The sequence below is a fragment of the Emydura macquarii genome, unplaced genomic scaffold (genome assembly GCF_026122565.2).
Source record: "Emydura macquarii macquarii isolate MOO-44397 ecotype Brisbane River unplaced genomic scaffold, CSIRO-AGI_Emac_v2 contig_3603, whole genome shotgun sequence".
Classification (NCBI taxonomy): domain Eukaryota; kingdom Metazoa; phylum Chordata; order Testudines; family Chelidae; genus Emydura; species Emydura macquarii.
Window position 1 is genome coordinate 1,812,426 of NW_027133740.1, and position 10,732 is coordinate 1,823,157.

Here is a 10,732-nt window from a genome sequence, read left to right on the forward strand (position 1 = left end):
CTCTTCTTTTTCAATGCTATTTGCTTTTTAGCCGAGTTTAATGTGGCTGCATAATAGAAAGGTGTCCTCAAATCCTTGTGTCACATACACTGGGGGGGCGGGAGGGGGGGCGGAAGAGATTGAGGCAGCAATAAGTTCTTTAGGGCCAGGAGTGTCTTTCTGTTCTGTGTATGTACAGCAGGGCTCTGGTCCATCACTAGGGCTCGTAGGTGCTACGATAATACAAATAATTTCTATAGTAGAACCTAGCTAGTGCTGGCCATGGGAGGTAAATGTATTCGAGCGAGGCGATCCTTTCTTTCCTCTGTTCTAGTGAGCTAGAAATGCGCTTCTCTTAGGGTCTGGTTCCATTTTGCAAATGGAGCCCTAGGAGACCTCAACCTCAGCCTCACCACGCTTCACTTACATTATCTCAAAAGTGTTTTCTCAGGCTCGTCTCATTTTAGCCAATGAGATGCCAGCCCTAAATCTCTTCAGGGTGACTCTGGTGAGTCATCTTGCCCTGCTGTTCGGATTAGCCGGCTTTCCCTTTTAAAAACATATTAAAAACAAACCCATGAGTAGGAACTAATGGACAGTGACTTGGCAACACATAAATGGCAAGTGTGAAATCTGTAGAACTGAGCCACAGATTTCCAATACTTAGCATTTGTAGTTCTGCCTTCTCTCCTCTTCGTGCCCAACAAAGCTTTTATGGCATTCAAAGTAAGGAATATCAAAAAGCACAACAGTGAGAGCTCCTGCTCTTAATGAAAAATAACACTAACCAACTTGGTGAAAATCACGCAGCAACTGCTACTTAATGTAACTGAGTTGATGGTGCATATGCACGCACACTCCTCCTGACTGTTCTGTGCAGGTTAAAAAAAGTCCCATTGCTACAAGCGAGAACAATCTGTACACTGGATGGGGAGGGTAAATATATTTGGCACTTCCATTATGGGATGAATGGGAAGTTTATTTGAAGACGATTGGTCTCAGTGCTTGATGGCTGAAACTGGATTGCTGAAGGCAGAGGTTGCAGTCCAGTAACAGTGAGTGAGAAGAAGCCTGTAGAGGCTTCCTCTCCCTTAACTCAGGAAGTGATCCTATTTGCAAACTAGGGTGGGGCAGGAAGTGATCCTATTTGCAAACTAGCCCAAGAGGAGGAGCCACCGGACCTAGAGAGCTACTAATTACTTGGGACAACAAATGTAAAAACAGGAAAGGGCGTGAGGGTCAAAGGTATAAAAGAAGGGAACTGGAAGGGGACACCGAGGAGAGAACCCCAGACAGTGCCCACCGCTCCCGGAAGGTGTCCATGGAGCCAGTGGACGCCACCCAGAAGAACTCTGCCCGGAGACGTGAACGGAGAAGGGAACGGAAATAGGCCCCACAGTCGCAGGACGCCTCCCCGGCCAACCTCCCCTCCCTGGTATTGAAGATGGCGACTTTGACCAGGGCCAGGAGGAAGTGATCATAGTCCGGCACGTGTCTGGACAATTAGAACAGGGACCTCCTTTTGCCAACGGGGCTTCAAGGGCACAATTTAATCTAGTTAACCAGTATCACTGCATGTACCTCTCACGCAGAGCAGGGGGGCCCAAAGACTGAAAATCTTGACATCACCAGATAAAATATGTTGACACTTCAAACAGCCGGCGTGCCAGACTTGGTCTGCTTTTAGAGGGCACAGGACAGAAACTCAGTAATATGACTTTCCTCGTTAAACTGAAGCCTGGAGGGTGCCCCGTGGTGAAAAGCAGGGACAGAGCTCACAATCATGGCTCTGCAACAGGCTAGGTGGGGAGGTTTGAAGGGCAGGGCTCACCGGTTCCCTGTCCTTGCTGAAACGATGGCCTAGAAAAACAGGAAGTCAGAGATGATGATTTGTATTGTGGGAGCACCTAGGAGCCTCCGTCATTGACCAGAACCTGCTAGGCATTGCACCAACAAAAAGATAGTCCCTGCCACAAAATGCTTAAAATCGAAGTAGACAATAGAAGCAGAAGCTTAAACGGAAGCTTTCATTTCTCCAATGGCGCAATATCGTCACTCGTCTGTTAAATAGCTCCCGTCCCGCCCCTGAGCGTCATTTCAGGCAGGTCCAGAAACCTTGTAGTTTGTGACTTCTCTGCTCTCCAGCTTGTCATAGGCAGCAGCTTCCTGCTTGTAGTGACGCTGTCTGGCAAATATTTCTCTGTGTGTTGCCAGCTGCAGGCAAAAACCCTCTGTGCACTCAACAATGGGCTCTTCTGGCGTATTTTTAACAGGTCAGTTGTTACTTTTTGTATCAGGCTGACAAGATGGTCCTTCTCCAGGCCTCTGTTATGCCCTCAATCACAAATCTCTCTACCAGTCTTTTATTTTTTTGAAACGCCTCCGCTTGTTGCAATGTTTGAAATCTGCCTTTGGGTGACAGTTCAGCCGCTGTTCCTCTTTAACGGCAGTAGTTTTGTTTGTAATCGGTAATTTTGCATGTGCCACAGCGTACAGCATTTTAACTTCAAGCATTTTCATAATGAATTGCGTTGTCGACAAGGCCTTGTCTCGTCTCACGCCTTTTGTATTGGCCCACGCAGTCCATAGCTATGGGTGAATTCATTAGTATTGCGATAGTACCTGCTAATCAAGGCTCAGGGGCTCATTCTGCTGGGCACCCCACAGATGCAATTAAAAGAGAATCTCTGCCCCAGAGAGCTTGCAGTCTACACCACTTCAATGCTAAGCCCTAAGGCTGCCTTCAAGTTTAGGGCCATTTGACATAAATTCCACTGTGGTTTCGGGAAGCAATGTACAGGGCAGTGTGCTGCCTCGTCGCCAAACTTTGGGTCTAAGCCACCATACACTCTTCGTAGTCACCCTTCAGAAAGTTGGCTTTTTTTTTTTCCGTCCCTTGTAGCTTGTAATATTTTTTTCTTCTTTGAATGACGCTCCCTAGCTGGATTCCAAATGCGCGTGCACGCCATGCGCCCGAGCTGGCCAGTTCTCAGCAGCAGGGGCTGGTGACCTGCATTGCCACGTGCGCCATGCAAGGGTAGAAGAGGCCGTGCGGGGGGTGACATGTCCTCAGTTCCCTCTTACCACCTGGGCGGAGTCAGACTCCTCTCTTCACGCTCGTAGACTGCGAGAATACCGGGCCGTTGTAGGTCGGGAGAGCTGTTTCCGACCCCGTTGGGGGACTACGCCCGGCATTCTGGGGTTCAAGCTCTACGCCTAGCGCCCTCACTCGTTCTCTGTGCGCGACCAACGCCTGCTGTCGCTGCTGCCTGGGTGAGAGTCACCCAGTGCCTGCTGCAATAGCGGTAGGTCCTGCCCCTCAAGGACGCGCCACGCTTGACTTCAGCGCCGCCACAAGTGCTCGTGGTGGAAGTGCTCCGGCTTGTGCGGAGGCCGAGTCCCGTGCCAGCAGTGCACCGCCCATCACTGGCGGTGAGCGCCCTGCCCTCGGCGTCGTGCCCGGCTCTGTCGGCACAGCCGAGACGTGAGAAGGCGCACAAGGACAATGGCAAGCGCGCTAACAAACACCGCAGGAGGTCCCCATTGTGGTCTCTGCGCCGCGCTTCCTCCCCGAGCCGGGTTCAGGCCGGTGAAACCATCATGTGACGACCCTGCAGGGCCACCCCCCCCTGAAGCAGGGATGAGGCGGCGCAGAAGCGAGACACCCCCTCCCCCTCCAGCACTGCTGGTTCCTGCAAGGACTGAGGGTCTCGACACTACGCTGGTGCGTGCTACGCAGACAGCAGGACTCTCTGAGCTCTGCTCTGCAGACCCCCTCCTCGGCGCAGCCGACAGTGGGATGTGCCCTGGACACCGGCCGGACGGAGCCTCTGGTGCCCGTGGCCCACCTTGAGCTGTTGTACCCAACCCTCACCTCCCCACCCCACTGGTCACAGCACTACCCGCACCCACGGCTCCGCTGCGGCCAGGGGCTTCTTGGCAGAAGAGCCATTCTGCACCTTGGTCTCCTGGCATAGTGCAGGCCCCTGGGCTCCTCTGTCTTGTCCGGCCCCCTATGCTCCTGGCCTGCCTAGCCAGTATCTGTATCCCTGGGGCCCGCAGTTCCATGACGACTCGGCTTCATGGCACTACTGGCCCCTGTGGGACCCTTATCACTGCCTGTACCCGCTGTTGGCGGCCTCATAGCAAACCCCCCCCTCCCCCCCAACTGGCTCCAATTGTCTCAGACCTGGATAGTACAGCAGGCGCGCTGGGACCTCCCCCTGCCCCCACTCACTGCTGTCCCGCCTCCTCAGACCGCTACCCCTTCCTGCTCCTCCATGTGGGCACCAATGACACTGCCAAGAATGATCTTGAGCAGATCACTGCGGACTATGTGGCTCTGGGAAAAGAGATTAAGGAGTTTGAAGCGCAAGTGGTGTTCTCGTCCATCCTCCCTGTTCAGGGAAAAGGCCCAGGTAGGGACAGTCGCATTGGGGAAGTAAATGCGTGATTACGCAGGTGGTGTCGAAGGGCGGGCTTTGGATTCTTCGATCATGGAATGCTGTTCCAGGAAGAAGGATTACTAGGAAGAGACGGGATTCATCTAACGAAGAGAGGGAAGAGTATCTTCGCAGACAGGCTGGCTAACCTAGTGAGGAGGGCTTTAAACTAGTTTCGACGGGGGACGGGGACCTAAGCCCGAAGGTTAGTGGGGAAGAGGGACACCACAAGGAAGCAGAAGGAGGAGGGTGCAGCAGAGAGGCCTCCCGATTCATACTGCGAAAGTAGGCCACTCGGCTACTTATCTCAAGTGCCTGTACACAAATGCAAGCAGCCTGGGAAACAAGCAGGAAGAACTGGAAGTCCTGGCACAGTCAAGAAACTACGACATGATTGGAATAACTGAGACTTGGTGGAATAACGCTCATGATTGGAGCGCTGTCATGGATGGGTATAAACTGTTTAGGAAGGACAGGCAGGGGCGAAAGGGGGGAGGAGTTGCACTGTATGTAAGAGAGCACTATGACTGCTCTGAGCTCCAGTATGAAACTGGAGATAAGTCAGTTGAGTGTCTCTGGGTTAAGCTTAGAAGCAAGAACAATAAGCGTGATGTCCTGGTGGGTGTCTGTTACAGACCACCAGACCAGGAGGACGAGATGGATGAGGCTTTCTTTACTCAACTAGGGAAAGTTTCCAGTTCACAGGGCCTGATTCTCATGGGAGACTTCAATCATCCTGACATCTGCTGGAAGAGCAATACAGCAGAGCACAAACAATCCAGGAAGTTTTTGGAGAGTGTTGCAGACAATTTCCTTGTGCAAGTGCTGGAGCAACCAACTAGGGGCCGTGCTTTTCTTGACCTGCTGCTCACAAACAGGGAAGATTTGGTAGGGGAAATACAAGTGGGTGGCAACCTAGGCAGCAGTGACCATGATGAGATGGTCGAGTTCAGGATCCTGACGAAAGGAAGAACGGAGAGCAGCAGGATACGGACCATGGACTTCAGAAAAGCGGACTTTGACTCCTCAGGGAACTGATGGGCAGGATTCCCTGGGAGGCTAATATGAGGGGGAAAGGAACCCAAGAGAGCTGGCTGTATTTTAAAGAGACCTTATTGAGGGCACAAGAGCAAACCATCCCGATGTGCAGAAAGAATAGCAAATATGGTAGGCGTCCAGCTTGGCTTAACAAAGATGTCCTTGGCGAACTTAAACACAAAAAAGAAGCTTACAAGAAGTGGAAGCTTGGTCAGATGACTAGGGAGGATTATATAAACACTGCTCGAACGTGCAGGAATGAAATCAGGAAGGCCAAAGCACAATTGGCGTTGCAGCTAGCAAGGGAAGTGAAGGGGAACAAGAAGGGTTTCTACAGGCATGTTGCCAACAAGAGGAAGATTAGAGAAAGTGTGGGCCCCTTAGAGAATGAGGGAGGCGACCTAGTGACGGAGGATGTGGAGAAAGCTGAGGTACTCAATGCCTTTTTTGCCTCTGTCTTCACAGACAAGATCAGCTCTCAGACTGCTGCACTGGGTGGCACAGAATGGGAAGGAGGTGAACATCCCGCAGTGCTGAAGGAACAGGTCCAAGACTATTTAGAAGGATTGGACATTCACAAGTCCATGGGGCCGGATGCAATGCACCCGAGGGAGTTGGCTGAGGTGATTTCAGAGCCATTGGCTATTATCTTTGAAAGCTCGTGGGAACAGGGGGAGGTCCCTGTGGACTGGAAAAAAGCAAATATAGTGCCCAGCTTCAAAAAAGGGAGGAAAGAGGATCCAGGGAACTACAGACTGGTCAGCCTCACCTCAATCCCTGGAAAAATCATGGAGCAGGTCCTTAAGGAATCCATTTTAAGGCACTTGGAGGAGAGGAAGGTGATCAGGAACAGTCAACACGGATTCACTAAGGGAAAGTCATGCCTGACCAACCTGATTGCTTTCTATGATGAGGTGACTGGCTCTGTGGATGTAGGGAAAGCGGTGGATGTGATATACCTTGACTTTAGCAAAGCTTTTGATACTGTCTCACACAGTATTCTTATCAGCAAGTTAAAGAAGTATGGGTTGGATGAATGGACTATAAAATGGATAGAGAACTGGCTAGAGCATAGGGCTCAACGAATAGTGATCAATGGCTCCATGTCTAGCTGGCAACCGGTCACAAGCAGAGTTCCCCAGGGGTCGGTCCTGGGGCCGGTTTTGTTCAACATCTTTATTAATGATCTGGAGGATGGGGTAGATTGCACCCTCAGCAAGTTTGCGGATGACACTAAGCTGGGGGAGTGGTAGATACCCTGGAGGGTAGGGATAGGATACAGAGTGACCTAAACAAACTGGAGGATTGGGCCAAAAGAAATCTAATGAGGTTCAACAAGGACAAGTGCAGAGTCCTCCACTTAGGAAGGAAGAATCCCATGCACAGCTATAGACTGGGGACCGACGAGCTGGGCAGCAGTTCTGCAGAAAAGGACCTGGGGGGTAACAGTGGATAAAAAGCTGGAGATGAGTCAGCAGTGTGCCCTGGTTGTCAAGAAGGCTAATGGCATATTAGGCTGCATTAGGAGGGGCATTGCCAGCAGGTCACGGGAAGTGATCATTCCCCTCTATTCAGCATTGGTGAGGCCGCATTTAGAATATTGTGTCCAGTTTTGGGCCCCCCACTACAAAAAGGATGTGGACAAGTTAGAGAGAGTGCAGCGGAGGGCAACCAAAATGATTAGGGGGCTGGAGCACAGGACTTATGAGGAGAGGCTGAGGGAACTGGGCTTGTTTAGTCTGCAAAAGAGAAGAGTGAGGGGGATTTGATAGCTGCCTTTAACTACCTGAAAGGGGGTTCCAGGGAGGCTGGAGAGGCTGTTCTCGGTGGTGGCAGATGACAGAACAAGGAGCAACGGTCTCAAGTTGCAGGGCGGGAGGTCGAGGTTGGACATTAGGAAAAAGTTTTTTACTAGGAGGGTGGTGAAGCACTGGAATGGGTTACCTGGGGAGGTGGTGGAATCTCCATCCTTAGAGGTTTTTAAGCTGAGGCTTGACAAAGCCCTGGTTGGGATGATATAGCTGAGGTTAGTCCTGCTTTGAGAAGGGGCTTGGACTAGATGACCTCCTGCGGTCCCGTCCAACTCTAATATTCTATGATTCCTCCTGCTCTGATGCTTAGTCATCGTGTCGTGTGTCGTTTTTCCCCCCCCATGGGTTTAAGCAAAGTGAATGACGTCCCTGTGTGCTTCGCCTGTCTATGGCCGTCTGTGTAAGCAAGAAAACGTAATCATGGCACTAGACCAGCCAGTTCCAAGAAATGCACAAAACTGTCCAGGAATGAGCCGAGTTTGGTCCAGCCTAACCCCATACAATTTTTGACCACTCGGCGCTTTCTAAAGCCAGCCCGTAATTACATTTAATGTCTTCATCTGCTAAGAGTAGCCTTTAATGGCTGTGGCATCCACAACTCAAAAGCCATCCAAAAATGGTGAAAAACGTCACAGAACTGTGAAATTATAAACCCGAGCTCCGGAGTGTGTGTGTGTGTGCGGCAGGGCAGGGGGAGCATCGCACGGCGTATGTGCAGAGAGGCTAAACTGCACAATTGCCACGTCACGGCTAATGCTCGCCCTGCGGCACTGAACGGGGATGTGTTTAAATGTGCCTGGCATGATGCTGTAATGTCTGTGTGAGGAGCTGTAAATACTGAGCGAAGTGAAATCACCTCAGCATTGGGCCAGGGTGTCTCCTGGCCTGGCTAGTGAAAAGGAACCTTTAAGCTACCAAAAAACAATAGACGGCCAGACTGAGCGCGCCTTTATCTGTGCACGGGGGCAATTTCGGGCCAAGGGACACACACACACACACACACACACACACACACACACACACACACACACACACACACACACACACACACACACACACACACACACACACACACACACACAACCAGCGACTCTTAGCTGTTCACAAGGGGGCATCAGCGTAGTGCTGGCTGAAATGTCTACGCTTGGGAACATTAAGGCCAGGGGCCCAAGGGTGATGCAGGTGCAGCCGGAGACGGACAGAGCCCATCTCCCTCCCCCCGCCACAGGCCAAGGAGACGTTTTGGGGGGGGGGGTGTGAGCAGGCAGAGCACGTGTGTGGGCCCGCTGCCATGGCACCACAGTAAACCCAGTTCTCGGCGGCACCAGCTCCCCGTCCCTTTGCACAGCAGCCGTCTGCCGCTGGAGCTGCTGCCAGAACCTCCTGCCCCATGCGACGCCCCCGCCTAGCGTGCAGAACAGGCTGCCGGACGCACTGAGCAGAACGTGGTGCCGCACCCACGACTGGGAACTCCATGACACACACACACACCCCCCCGGCGCCAGCTGCTGCTCCAGAGGGGCCAAGGGTGATGCCCTCCTTCTTCCATGGCTCGGTGGCCTTCGGGCTCCTTGTCCCGCACCACCCCCCAGCTCAAGTCTGCTGAGGACTTGGGGAGAGGCTGAGCAAGGGTGGGGGGCGCTGCTGCAGCACCCGCCTGCCTGGGCTGGGAGTGAGGGAGCCCTGGGGGAAGCGTGGGGTGCAGTGGGAGGGGCCTCAGGACAGTCCATGGGTGGGGACATGCCAACAGGTTGGATTGTCTCACCCAGGTTCATGGCAGGGTGGTCCACCTCACCCCCCGGCCAGCCCCCCCCCCCCCCCCCCCATGTGTTTTGGCTGGGGCGCATGTGTAGGCAGCCTAGACTAATAGCTGGCAGTCAAGAACGTGGGCATCTCACTCAGATCAATCCCTGTTCACCACGCCACACTCAGCACCTTCCGCCCGCGGCCGGCCCGGTGCTATTCACCCACCCTCCAACTGCCTGCTTGCTGGAGGGGGTGGGGCTGAGGCACTGCTACCCATAAAGAGCCTCTTCCTGGGGGCGCTGGCACCGCTGCCCAGTTGGTCAGTGACTGGGTGGCCATAAGGGCTGACCCTAAACCCTGTGCACCATGTGCCATAAGGTCAGACTAGCCCTGCCTCTTACCCCAAAGGTCAGCTCCCAGCTTCAGCTCAACCAGGCCAGCCAGCCGCCAGGCTTAACCCCATGCCGTGCTCACTGACAGGCTGCTGTGCTCCCTGGAAGGCTGCTGGGCTTTGGCCTGCTACATGGACACCCGAGTGACACCGCCTGGCACACTCCATGTGGGCGCACGTGATCACCACCGCCTCCGTGGTGGCATGGGTGGTGCGTGAGGCCGCCATGCGGGGAAGCTAGCCATGAGACCTGCCGTTCTGCTGCATGTCGTCGCGGCCCGCCCCCTACCGTAGCTGGAGGATGACCACCCCAGTTGATCCAAGCCGCTGGCCCAGCCACCCCAAATCCTGGCCTAACCGTGGTTCCCGGCACCGGGGAAACCCAAGCACTCAGCTGCTCTCCCCCCAAAACCCCCAGCCGTGCCAGGCCTTTGCACGCCCGCCTAGTATGGCACCAACCCCTGGAGCACTGGCCAGGTGGCCCCAGCCCTTGCTGCCCCGGACCAACAGCTGGCTGGGCTGCCCTAGCCCCACCTCCCACCCACTTGAGGGGAGAGGCTGAGCAAGGGTGGGGGGGCGCTGCTGCAGCACCCGCCTACCTGGGCTAGGAGTGAGGGAGCCCTGGGGGAAGTGTGGGGTGCAGTGGGAGGGGCCTCAGGACAGTCCATGGGTGGGGACATGCCTGGCTGGTTGGGCCAGACACCATCCCAGGCGTATGATACGTACTGCTCATGCATGGCATGGAATGAGAGCTGCCGGGCAGCAACATGGCCCTCTGGCCACGCCCTCACAGTGCACTACGCCATCACCTGCTGGGGCCACTCTAGGTTGTGCTGGCCTGCAGCCGCTAGCTCGCGCCAACCTTTCAGGAAAGGTGATTGTTGTCAGTTCTATGACTGGTGCAGTGTAGCTGGACAGCCAGAATTTGCTAGGCTATGAGTTTGGGTCCCAGCTTTCTTCTTTTGACAGCTGGGTACAGAACTTCAACTATTCCCCTTCACTCCAGTAGTGCTGTGCAATTGCTTTCATCAAGCAGGCATACTGAAGACCGAAAAAGTGATGCTGGAGAAGTGGAGGAGGAAAGGGTGTCTATAGCTCTCTACCTTTGCTTTACAGTCACATGCAGTTAAAGCCTGGTAAAAATGATAGAGATGATCTTACTACCTGCTGCTGCTCACATTTGCTAAAGAAGTGGGGAGCATTTTCCAAAGAAGAAAGCGAGAAGTGGTCTCTCCTGCTGTGGAAGCTGTAGAACTGTGGGCCCTCAACTTTTTTGGTCACCCCTCCCCCCCCAGGAGCCACAGGCAGGAGCCAGGCCAAAGCCA